Source organism: Moschus berezovskii, chromosome 21 (genome assembly GCF_049115385.1).
Source record: "Moschus berezovskii isolate FMDL1 chromosome 21, NW_MosBer_1.0, whole genome shotgun sequence".
Classification (NCBI taxonomy): Eukaryota; Metazoa; Chordata; class Mammalia; order Artiodactyla; family Moschidae; genus Moschus; species Moschus berezovskii.
The window spans coordinates 63,101,106-63,113,539 of record NC_142480.1 but is presented as its reverse complement, the minus strand read 5'-3'; the positions used below and the strand labels follow the sequence as shown (position 1 = coordinate 63,113,539).

General features: G+C 37.4%; 1 protein-coding gene across 6 annotated transcripts in view; it reads right to left on the bottom strand.

Moving 5' to 3' along the window:
• LRRC28 (leucine rich repeat containing 28) overlaps positions 1-12,434 on the bottom strand; it is a 211,562-nt gene that overhangs the window by 18,305 nt on the left and 180,823 nt on the right. For 3 of the 6 annotated variants that reach the window (XR_016035672.1, XR_016035675.1, XR_016035674.1), the window contains 2 exons: positions 10,560-10,776; positions 10,347-10,473 (listed from right to left, as the gene is read on the bottom strand). The exons of 2 other annotated variants lie outside the window; for them this stretch is intronic. The gene's annotated coding sequence lies outside the window, so the exon portion shown is untranslated. The remainder of the gene's footprint in view (positions 1-10,346; positions 10,474-10,559; positions 10,777-12,434) is intronic. One more of the 6 variants, XR_016035673.1, reaches the window with a different exon arrangement.

Genomic DNA, 12,434 nt, shown 5'->3' with positions numbered 1-12,434 from the left:
TAAATGTATATAAAAGAATAAAATAAAAATAAACAAATAGGAAGATTGTTAGAGAAGGAATAAAGGTAAATAAAATATTTTATGTTTGTAATTTTCAATTAATCTAAAAATTAATTTGTTTCAAGTAATAAGGGTATCAATGTACTGTATAAATACAAGAGATGAATAGTGAAATGAATGAGAGCAATGTCATGTGAGGAATTAGGAATATTCTGTTAAAAAGTACTTGCACTACAACTGGAGCAGTACAGTGTATCATTTGAAGGTGGAGTTTGATTACTTTAAAATGTTTATTGAAAATGATAAGGAAACTATTACAAATATTTAGAAAAGAAGTATAATTGACAAGCTATGAGATGAGATAAAATAGAACCACATAAAAAGCTCAATTAAAAACAGAAAATGCAAAAAGAATGGGGAAAAGAACAAATATACACAATAGAAAATAGTTATAAACACAATAGCAATTAATCCAACTAAATCAATAACTACTTTATATGTGAATGATCTAAACATACCACTGAAAAGACAAACTGTTTGAGTGAATGGAAATATAAGACCCAACTATGCTGTGTACAAGAAACTCACTTTAAACATAAATGTATAGGTTGGCTAAGAGTAAGGGGACAGTAAAGGTAGTCAGTGTTAACCCTAATCAAAAGATAGAAGTAACAGTTATTTTGTTATAGATAAAGCAGACTTCAGGACAGGGAAGACTATCAGAAATAAAGAGGAACATTGCATAGTAATAAAGAGGTCAATTCTCTAAGAAGAGATAACAATGTGTAAGGTGCATAGAGCTAAAAACAGAGCATCAAAACATACAAGGCAAAAACTGACAGAGTTTTAAGAAGAAACAGACAAATCCACTATTAGAGTTGGAGACTTCAGCATCCCTCTTTAAGTAACTGAAAGATCAAGAAAGCAGAAAATCAGAAAGGATATAGTTGAACTCAATATCATTAATCAACTTGACTTAATTGACATTTATAGATACTCTACCCAACAACAGAAAAACACACATTCTTCTCAAGCTCCACAGGAATTAAAATATTTTGAACTGATGAAAATGAAATATAACTGATCAAAAAATTTTGGTATGAGGCAAAAGAAGTAGAAAAGGGAAATTTATAGCACAAACACAAATATTAGAAAAGAAGAAAGCTCTAATAGCAATAGTATTAGCTTCCCCCCAGGAAGTTAGAGAATGAAGAACAATTTGTCTAGAGCAAGTAAAAATCACAGAGCATGTTCTGTGTCCACTATGGAATCAAACTAGGTATCAATAACAGAACAGGAAAATCTGCAAATGTGTAAGTCTTTTCCATTGGTTAAATAGGCAGTACCAAAGGATATAAAAATTTACACAACAATGAAAATAAAACATTCCAAAAATTTTGAGACACTGTATAGCAGTGCTGAGAGAGAAATTAATAGCTTTAAATGCTTATGTTAGAAAAGAGGAAATATATCAAGTCAGTAATCTAAGTTTTTACCCTAACCACCACCATCCCCCCCAAAAAGAGCAAAATAAACCCAAGTCTAGTAGGAGGAAGTAAAGAGGAGAAACCAGTTAAATTAAACCTTTACTGGGATTAAGAAAGTCAATAGAGTTGATACATCTCTAGTAAGACTGGCAGAGATTTTTAAAGAAGACACAAATTAACATAAGAAATGAAACAGGTGATATCAGTACATATCCTGCAGCCATTATGAAACTGCAATACTTTGGCCACCTCATGCGATCAGTTGACTCACTGGAAAAGACTCTGATGCTGGGAGGGATTGGGGGCGGGAGGAGATGGGGACAACAGAGAATGAGATGGCTGGATGGCATCACCGACTCGATGGACATGGGTTTGTGTGGACTCCAGGAGATGGTAATGGACAGGGAGGCCTGGCGTGCTGTGATTCATGGGGTCGCAAAGAGTCGGACACGACTGAGCTACTGGACTGAACTGAACTGAAGGGAATAACTTCACACGTAAATTTGCAAACTGAGAACAGATGAATTCCTTGAAAACTACAAACTATCAAAATTCAACCAAGATAAATGTGAATAACTGTATAACTATTAAATAAATTGAATCTGTAATTTAAAAAGAGAAATTTCCAGGCCCAAATGGTTTCATTGGAGAATTCTGTCAATCGCTTAAAGAACCAAGAGGAATTTTTATACTACCTCTTTCAGAAAAATACAAGAGGAAGAACACTTTCCAGCTCATTTTACATGGCCAGCATTACTCAGACTTTAAAACCAGACAAAGTACAAAACCAGAAAACTAGAGACCAATAGCTCTCATAAACAGAGATTAAAAAAATTCTCAAGAAAGTATTAACAAATTAAATACAGAAATGCACAGAAAAAACTATACACCACAATTAAGTGGGAGGTGTTGACTCACTGGAAAAGTCTCTAATGCTGGGAAAGGTTGGGGGCGGGAGGAGAAGGGGACGACCGAGCATGAGATGGCTGGATGGCATCACCGACTCTGTGGACATGAGTTTGAGTGAACTCCGGGAGTTGGTGATGGACAGGGAGGCCGGAGAGTCGGACATGATGGAGCGACTGAACTGAACTGAACTGAACTGATTCTGGGTATGTAAAGCTGGTTCAATACTTGAAAATCAGTGTCATCCATTAATTCACCAACTGGTTAACAAAGAAAAATCAGTATGCTATCAATAGACTCAAAAAGTAGTTGACCAAATACAACATCCATTCATGATAAAAACTCAGCAAACCAGGAAGAAAGGGAATCCTTCTCATTTTGATACATATTTGATAAAACCTACTGGAGAAGGCAATGGCAAGCCACTCCAGTACTATTGCCTAGAAAATCCCATGGATGGAGGAGCCTGGTAGGCTGCAGTCCGTGGGGTCGCTAAGGGTCAGACACGACTGAGCGACTTCACTTTCACTTTTCACTTTCACACATTGGAGAAGGAAATGGCAACCCACTCCGTTGTTCTTGCCTGGAGAATCCCAGGGATGGGGGAGCCTGGTGGGCTTCCGTCATGGGGTCACACAGAGTCGGACACGACTGAAGTGACTTAGCAGCAGCAGCAGCAACTGCTTACATCAGATGTACAAGCTGGATTTAGAAAAGATAGGAACCAGAAATCAAACTGCCAACATCTGTTGGATCATAGAAAAAGCAAGGGGATTCCAGGAAAACATCTGCTTCACTGACTATGTGAAAGCCTTTGGACTGTGTGGACCACAACGAACTATGGAAAATTCTTAATATGGGAATACCAGATCACATACCTGTCTCCTGATAAACCTGTATGCATGTCAAACAGCAAGAGTTAAATCTGGTCATGGAACAATGGATTGGTTCAAAATTGGGAAAAGAATATGACAAGGCTGTATATTGTCACCCTGCTTATTTAACTGCTATGCAGAGTGCATCATGTGAAATGAGGGCCTAAATGACTCACAAGCTGTTTAATCAAGACTGCCAGGAGAAACGTCAACAACCTCGGCCATGCAGATGATACCATTTTAATGAAATGACACCAAAAAAAAGACATCCTTTTAATCATAGGGGACCGGAATGCAAAAGCAGGAAGTCAAGAGATACCTGGAGTAACGGGCAAGTTTGGCCTTGGAGTACCAAATGAAGCAGGGCAAAGGCTAACAGTTTTGCCAAGAGAATGCACTGGTCATAGCAAACACCCTCTTCCAACAACACAAGAGATGACTCTACACATGGACATCACCAGATGGTCAACACTGAAATCAGACTGATTATATTCTTTGCAGTTGAAGATGGAGAAGCTCTATACAGTCAGCAAAAACAAGACCAGAGGCTGACCATGGCTCAGATCATGAACTCCTTATTGCAAAATTCAGATTTAAATTGAAGAAAGAAGGGAAAACCACGAGATTTAGGTCAGGTATGACCTAAATCAAATCCTTTTCAATTATTCAGTGGAGGTGACAAATAGATTCTAGGGATTAGATCTGATAGACAGAGTGCCTGAAGAACTGTGAACGGAGGTGGTGATCAAAACCATTCCCAAGAAAAGAAATGCAAAAATGCAAAATGACTACCTGAGGAGGCCTTACAAATGGAAAAGGAAAGATATATCCATCTGAATGCAGAGTTCCAAAGAAGAGCAAGGAGAGATAAAAATGCCTTTCTAAGTGATCAAGCAAAGAAATAGAGGAAAACAACAGAATAGTAAAGGCAGATGTCTCCTCAAGAAAATTAGAGATACTAAGGGAACATTTCATGCAAAGATGGGCACAATAAAAGACAGAAATGGTATGGACCTAACAGAAGCAGAAGATATTAAGAAGAGGTGGCAAGAATACACAGAAGAACTATACAAAAAAGATTTTCATGACCCTGATAACCACAATAGTATGATCACTCACCTAGACGGAGACATCCTGGAGTGCAAAGTCAAGTGGGCCTTAGGAAGCATCACTATGAACAAAGCTAGTGGAGGTCATGGAATTCTAGCTGAGCTATTTCACATCCTAAAAGATGATACTGTGAAAGCGCTGTACTCAATATGCCAGCAAATTTGGAAAACTCGGCAGTGGCCACAGGACTGGAAAAGGTCAGTTTTCATTCCAATCCCAAAGAAAAGAAATGCCAAAGAGTGTTCAAACTACCACACGATTGCATTCATCTCACACGCTAGCACAGTAATGCTCAAAATTCTCCCAAGCCATGCTTCAACAGTATGTGAACTGAGAACTCCCAGATGTTCAAGCTGGTTTTAGAAACGCCAGAGGAACCAGAGATCAAATTGTCAACATCTACTGGATCATAGAAAAAGCAAGAGAATTCCAGAAAAACATCTATTTCTGCTTCATTGACTACGCTAAAGCCTTTGACTGTGTGGATCACAACAAACTGTGGAAAATTCTGAAAGAGATGGGAATACCAGACCACCTTACTGCCTCCTGAGAAATCTGTATGCAGGTCAAGAAGTAACAGAACTGGAAGTGGAACGACAGATGGTTCCAAATTGGAGGAGTATGTCAAAGCTATATATTGTCACTTTGGTGTGCTACAGTCCACGGGGTTGCAAAGAGTCAGATACCACTTAGTGACTGAACAACAACTGCTAACATCATACTTTACAGTGATGTCCATTTCCACCACCTTAGTCAATATAGTACATATGGGAAGTTCTAGCCACTGCAATAAAGCAAGAAAAAATTTTAAAAGGCATACAGATTGAAAGGGAAGAAATAAAAACTATTTCTACTTTCAAATGACATGTCTACACAGAAAATGCCAAGAATCTATCAAAAATACTGCTTGACTCTTAAGCAAGGTCAACAAGGTTGTAAGTACATAAGATCAAAATATAAAAATTAATCACCTTTCCATATACTAACAATAAATAATGGAAATTGAAAATTTAAAATATAATATCATTTATAATCACATGAAGAAAGTGAAATACTTGGGTATAATCTTAAAACATTTAAAGGTGCTTAAAATTATTAAATGCTGATAAAAGAAATAAGAGACTACCTAAATAAATGGAGAGACATACTATGTTCATTCACTGAAAGATTCAGAAATAATGAAGACGTCAATTCTCTCCAAACTGATTTATAAATACAATTCTGTATGTAGCAGCAGCAGCAGCACGCTATGTGAATTTTAAGTTATTAGATACTTTGTATGACCTTAATTTTAAAAAAAAGTAAAGTTTGTTAGAACTCTAGTTCAGATAATTTGATACATCAGAATGTGGATAGCTGGATAAATAACAAACTTTGGCACAAAATTATCTTAAAAGGCAAGTTCATTTTTGAGGATCAACTATCTAAACATATTTTTTCCTGCTTTTGATAATTATGTTAAGTGAAAAATCATTCATAGAAGTGATATACTTCATACCACAATTTATTACAAATAAATTTTCTAAGCAAAAGAATCCAATTTCATAAATATATGTGGGATTGCTAGTCACTGAAGCATAATGCCCACTGAATCATCATTAATTCCTTATGATGCTCAACAGGGTTAGGCAGGCAAACCTGGAGGTGTTATATTTGTGCTTTAAAGAAATTCCAAGTCTGTGTAGTTATTTACTTTTAAAAAAACTTTTTATTTTATATCAGAGTATAGCTGATTAACATTGTTGTGTTAGTTTCAGGTATACAGCAAAGTTATACATGTATGTGAAATCTATTCTTTTTCAAATTCTTTTCTCATTTAGGTTGCTATATAATACTGAGCAGAGTTCCCTGTGCTATACACTAAGGTCATCTTGATTATCCATGTTAACTATAGCAGTGTATAAATATCACCCCTCCTTCCCTTAGAATGAATCAGAAATTCATCTCCAGGTCTGTGAGTTTGTTTCTGCTTTGTAAATAAGTTCATTTGTATCATTTCATTTTAGATTTCATATGTAAGGGATAGTGTATGGTATTTCTCTTTCTCTGATTTACTTCCCTCAGTATGATAACCTCTAGGTCCATCCATGTTGCCGAAAATGGCATTATTTCATTCTTTTTAATGGCTGAATAATATGTATACTTATTTACTTTTGGGAGACTCATCTTAGAGTGTATTTTAACTGCTTGTTTCATTAACGATGTAAGTTGTTACAAGTACATCAACAGGTCTACTGCCTAACAATGCGTTTGTGTTGGTTAGGTCCTTTAAAAAAAATTACTGAACTGTGGCACCAGGGACATGAAAGTTTCACGGAAAGAACTTTTAGCTATGCAGTAAACTCTCCAATTAGGAGAAAGATGCTGATGAATTCCACAAAGAACATCAGACATGACATTTGCTGCTTTAGTGTCTCTGAGTATATTTATAGCCAAGGCAGAAGGAAGAGCATTTCAGCTCAGTTTTAAAATACAGAAATACCACTATTCTTAAGGAAAAAAATAACAATGTTGTTGCACATATTGGAGCCCAACAAAATCATAAGAAATGTGGTGTTTTCTTTATAAACCTCTTTCTGATTAGAATCAAAAAACATATCCTTGACTCATACAGAAGAAAAATAATATTAGAACTGATCAGATGAAATCCCAAGCCTGTGAACATATTAACATGTAAGAGGATTATAGGAGAATCATCTAATAACATATTTTATTTCTTGTTACATTTATGTTAAAAATGACGTGGGAAGATTCTGTGTGCAGAACCAAAGACTTAAATATATAGTTTCTTTACTAGACCTGTCATGCCCTAGACCTTTAGGAGTGAGATATGTATTGGAAAACAAGTATCAGGTGGTTTAACCACAGTTGAACCCCTAGTACTTAGCACAGAGTTTCACACACAGCAGATGGTCAGTACAGAAGTGCTGAGTGACACAATGAGGAAAATACAGTTAAGAATAATTAAATCTCTTGAAGAATATCTGACCCATGCAAAATTTTATAAGTCACCTTAAGAGGGTGCCAACATCTAGGTTGCTTCCATGTTCCAGCTATTGTAAATAGTGCTGCAACGAACAATGGACACATATGTCTTTTTCAGTTTTGGTTTCCTCAGGGTACATGCCTAGGAGTGGGATTGCTGGGTCATATGGTGGTTTTATTCCTAGTTTTTTAAGGAATCTCTATACCATCTTCCATAGTGGCTGTATCAACCTAGATGTCCTTTAACAGATGAAAGGATAAGGAAGTTGTACATATACACAATGGAATGTTACTCAGCCGTAAAAAGGAACACATTTTAGTCAGTTCTCCAATACTTTGGCCACCTCATGCGACGAGTTGACTCACTGGAAAAGAGTCTGATGCTAGGAGGGATTGGGGGTGGGAGGAGATGGGGACGACAGAGAATGAGATGGCTGGATGGCATCACCGACTCAATGGACGTGAGTTTGAGTGAACTCCGGGAGTTGGTGATAGACAGGGAGGCCTGGCTGTGATTCATGGGGTCACAAAGAGTCGGACACGACTGAGCGACTGAAATGAACTGAACTGAACTGAATGAGGTGGATGAACCTAGAACCTATTCTACAGAGTGAAGTAAGTCAGAAAGAGAAAGATAAACATCGTATTCTAATACACATATATGGAATCTAGAAGAATGGTACTGAAGAATTTATTTACAGGGCAGCAATGGAGAAACAGACACAGAGAACAGACTTATGGACATGGGGAGAGGGGAGGAGAGGGTGAGCTGTATGGAAAGAGTAACAGGGAAACACATCACCATATGTAAAATAGGCAGCCAATGGGAATTTGCTGTATGGCTCAGGAAACTCAAACAGGGGCTCTGGATCAACCTACAGGGATGGGGAGGCAGATGGGAGGGAGGTTCAAAAGGGAGTGGATATATATATACCTATGGCTGATTCATGTTGAGGTTTGACAGAAAAACAACAAAATTCTGTAAAGCAAGTATCCTTCAATTAAAAAAAAAAAAAGAGAGTGCCAACAAATAGGCTTTTGCTGAAAGGAAAAAATAACCCAAACATAAGCAAGAAAATAATGCCAGCATTGTTGTTGTAAAGTAATACCCACAAAAAGCAAGGGTAAGGCAATGTGAAATATTTCATAAGTGGTAAGTCATTGAATCATATAAGAGTTAGATAGAAGATATTATTTAAAAATAAACTACTAATGAGTGGGAAAAAGGAGTATTGTCCAAACAGACAAAATCCTGCACACTCTCTAACAAAAGGGTCCCTACCCTACGGACAACAGTTACCCAGACATATGGTTCTCTCATGTAATCACTCAGGCTTAAAAGAGCAGGGAGAACTCCTAGAAGAACCAAACTCTGTAAATCTGAGCTTGAAAGCAGCCAGCTGAAGCCATGGCATCCTCACCACCACAGTGTCCAGCTCATAGCAGAGGCTCACAGCATATCTGCTGACTGACTGGACATTAAAATAATTGAGTGGATCCATTATTCTGAGCTATTTGGAAATAACTCCAATGGCTTTTTAACAGTGGAAATAGAAAAAAGAATCCTAAAATTCATATTGTCCCACAAAAGATCTGAATACTCAACAAATCTTGAGAAAAAAAAGTCAAAACTGAAGGCATCATACTTCCTGATTTCAAAATATTCTACAGTAATCAAAATAGTATGGTACTGGTATAAAGACAGATGTATTGACCAGTGGAACAGAACAGAGAGCCTGGAAATAAACCCACACATAGGCAGTCAACTGATCTTCCACAAGGAAGCCAACAACATACAATGGGAAAAGGACAGTCTCTTCAAGAAACAGCATGGGAAAACTGGACATCCACATGCAGAAGAATGAAAGTGGACCCTTATCCTACAGAATACACAAAAACCAACTCAAAATGAATTAAAAATGTAAACATAAGACCTGTAACTATAAAATCTCTAGAAGAAAACTGGAAAAGCCCCTTGACATCGGTCTTTGCTATGACACCAAAGGCACAAACAGAAATAAGCAAGAGAGACTACATCAAACTAAAAAGCTTCCCAGCAGCAAAGTAAACAACCATAAAAGGAAAATTCAACCTGCAGAATGGAGATAATATTTGCAAACCCTGTATTTAATCATGGACTGATATCTAAAATATATCAGGAACTCCTGTAACTCAATAGCAAAAAAACTCAATCTGATTTAAAAATAGGCATTTTTCCAAAAAAGACACAGAGATGACCAACAAGTACAAGAAAAGGTTCTCAACATCACAAATGATCAGAGAAATACAGATCAAAACCACAATGAGACATCCCCTCACGCCTGTCAGGATGGCTGCTCTAAAGAAAAAAAACAAAACAGACAAAAAGTAAGTGTTGGCAAGGATGGAGAGAAACTGGAATCCTTATATATTGGAGGGAATGTAAAATGCTGCAGTTGCTATGGAATACAGTTTCTCAAAAAGTTAAAAATAGAATGAACATATCCAGCAACCCCACTTCTGAGTATATATCCAAAAGATTTAAGATCAGGGTCTCAAAGAAATATTTGCACTCCCATGTTCACAATATTCAAAATATGGAAACAACCTAAATGTCTATCAATTGATGAATGGATAAAGAAAATATGGAATGTACATACAATAGAGGGCTTCCCTGGTGGCTCAAATGGTAAAGAATCTGCCTGCAATGCAGGAGACCTGGGTTCAATCCCTGAGTTGGGAAGATTCCCCTGGAGGAGAGCATGGCAACCCACTCCAGTATTCCTGCCTGGAGAATCCCCCGTGGACAGAGGAGCCCGGCTACAGTCCATGGGGTTTCAAAGAGTTGGACATGACTGAGTAACTAAGACACACACACACTAGCATATTAGTCAGCCTTAAAAAAGGAAGTCCTGCTCTTTGCAACAACATGGATGAACCTGGAAGATAATATGGTAGAGGAAATAAGCCTGTTATAGGACAAATACTGAATGATTGCACTTACATGAGATATCTTAAATGGTCAAACTCAGAAGCAGAATGGTGAGTTACCAGGGACTCGGGAGGCAGAAGCAGTTGTGTTCAACGGGTGCAGTTTCAGTTATTCAGGATGAGTAAGTTCCAGAGAGCTGCTGTATAATACAGTACCTACAGTTAATACTGTACGGTACACTTAAACATTTGCTAAGAAGGTCGATTTCATGTTAAATGCTCTTACCCTGATTTTTAAAAAAATGAATAGGAAGCATCAAGAATCTGGATCCTCAGTTAAGAAGTCAACTAAGAGATATTCTACTTTAATCTAAAACAGTATTATAAGAGTTGTCATTTCCAGTGACAGTACTTCCATCTGACATACTTCCTTTTGCAGACTTCTTTTTCCTAATTTTGTTTCGATGATAATGTATGACTTGAAAAAATTTATTTTGTTTCCCCTGCAAATAAATAAGTAAAAGAGAAACCACTGGTCAGCTAATGTTTTAATAATTAAACATCGTTTTTACTTTTAAAGCAACACCAGTTTGTTGCAAAAATTCAACACTACTCAAAGAAAACCACTGCTTTGGTGAGCCATCAAGACTTTTTCTACATATTCAAACAATTTAAACCACATATATACATACACACACACACATATATATACACACACACATACACACACACTTATATATATTTATATATATACCCATGGCTGACAAAAATTGGGTATCACTATGTAACCTGTTTAAAAACATTTTTAACTAAACTTAAAAATTCCTACCAGAATCTTTCCTTTTCTTTTTTAACCTTATAAAGTTTCAAGCAAAAGGTTTTTTTTTTAAGTTCCCTTAGCTATATACTGGGTTTCCCTTGTGGCTCAGCTGGTAAAGAATCCGCTTGCAATGCTGGAGACCTGGTTTTGATCCCTGGGCTGGGAAGATCCCCTGGAGAAGGGAAAGGCTACCCACTCCAGTATTCTGGCCTGGAGAATTCCATGGACTATATTGTCCATGGAGTCGCAAAGAGTCGGAAACAACTGAGCAACTCTCACTTTCTTTTCATTTTAGCTATACACTACTTTTTATTATTATTTTGTATATTTATAAAAACACATCCTTACTGAAAATATTAAAATGATTCTATAGCATACAGAATTGAAAATCAAAGTCCCCACCTGACTACTCCATGACCCTACAATCTTCCCTTTCAAGGTGATCACAGTTTACAATAGATTTACATCCTGTGGGATTTCTTAGTGCACACACACACATGCATGTATATACACATATATTTTTCAGAAGTGTCTTGTGCCAAATATTAGAGCTTATCTTCATTTTATAAGTACTATTTCAAAATTTCTTTGTAGGTAGTGATTTATCCAGTAGCTAATAATAATTACAGCATAGTGTCTAAAACACAGATTTGAAGCCAGGCTGCTAAATGGATCAACTCCCAGCTGTGCTGTGAGGTCCTGGCCCAGGTTTGGCCCAGGTTCTAACCTTCCTGAGACCCAGTTCCACACCCTTCCACACCCATAACATGGGGATTATATTAGGTTGAACCACATGGAAGGCATGGTTCTCCTAATAATAGCACCTATCTTACAGTACTAAGTAACATAGCTCAACTTCCAACTGGGTCTCCTGACCCCCTAATGCTTATGAGTTCTTTCATTCCAGCCCCAGGGATTTACTGTACAAGAACAGAGATATCACATGTCACCACACCAACACCAAAGCATACACTGTTAGTATCTGTTATAGACCAGATTTAATCGAGTGACATGGAGAGGAACACTGGGATTCTGGGCAGTTTCTGTCTCAAAACATTCTGGTGATTTAACTGAGACCTTCTGAATGTGTATGGTGGTGAATTTTCTTGTCAACTTGACTTGACGACCCAGTTATTTGGTCAAACACCAGTCTAGATGTTGCCATGAAGGTATTTTTCAGACGCAGCAGCAGCTGCAGCTTGGTTGCTCAGTCGTGCCTGACTCTTTGTGACCCTATGGACTATAGCCCGCCAGGTTCCTCTGTCCATGGGGATTCTCCAGGCAAGAATACTGGAGTGGATTGCCCTGCCCTCCTCCATGGGATTTTCCTGACCCAGGGAT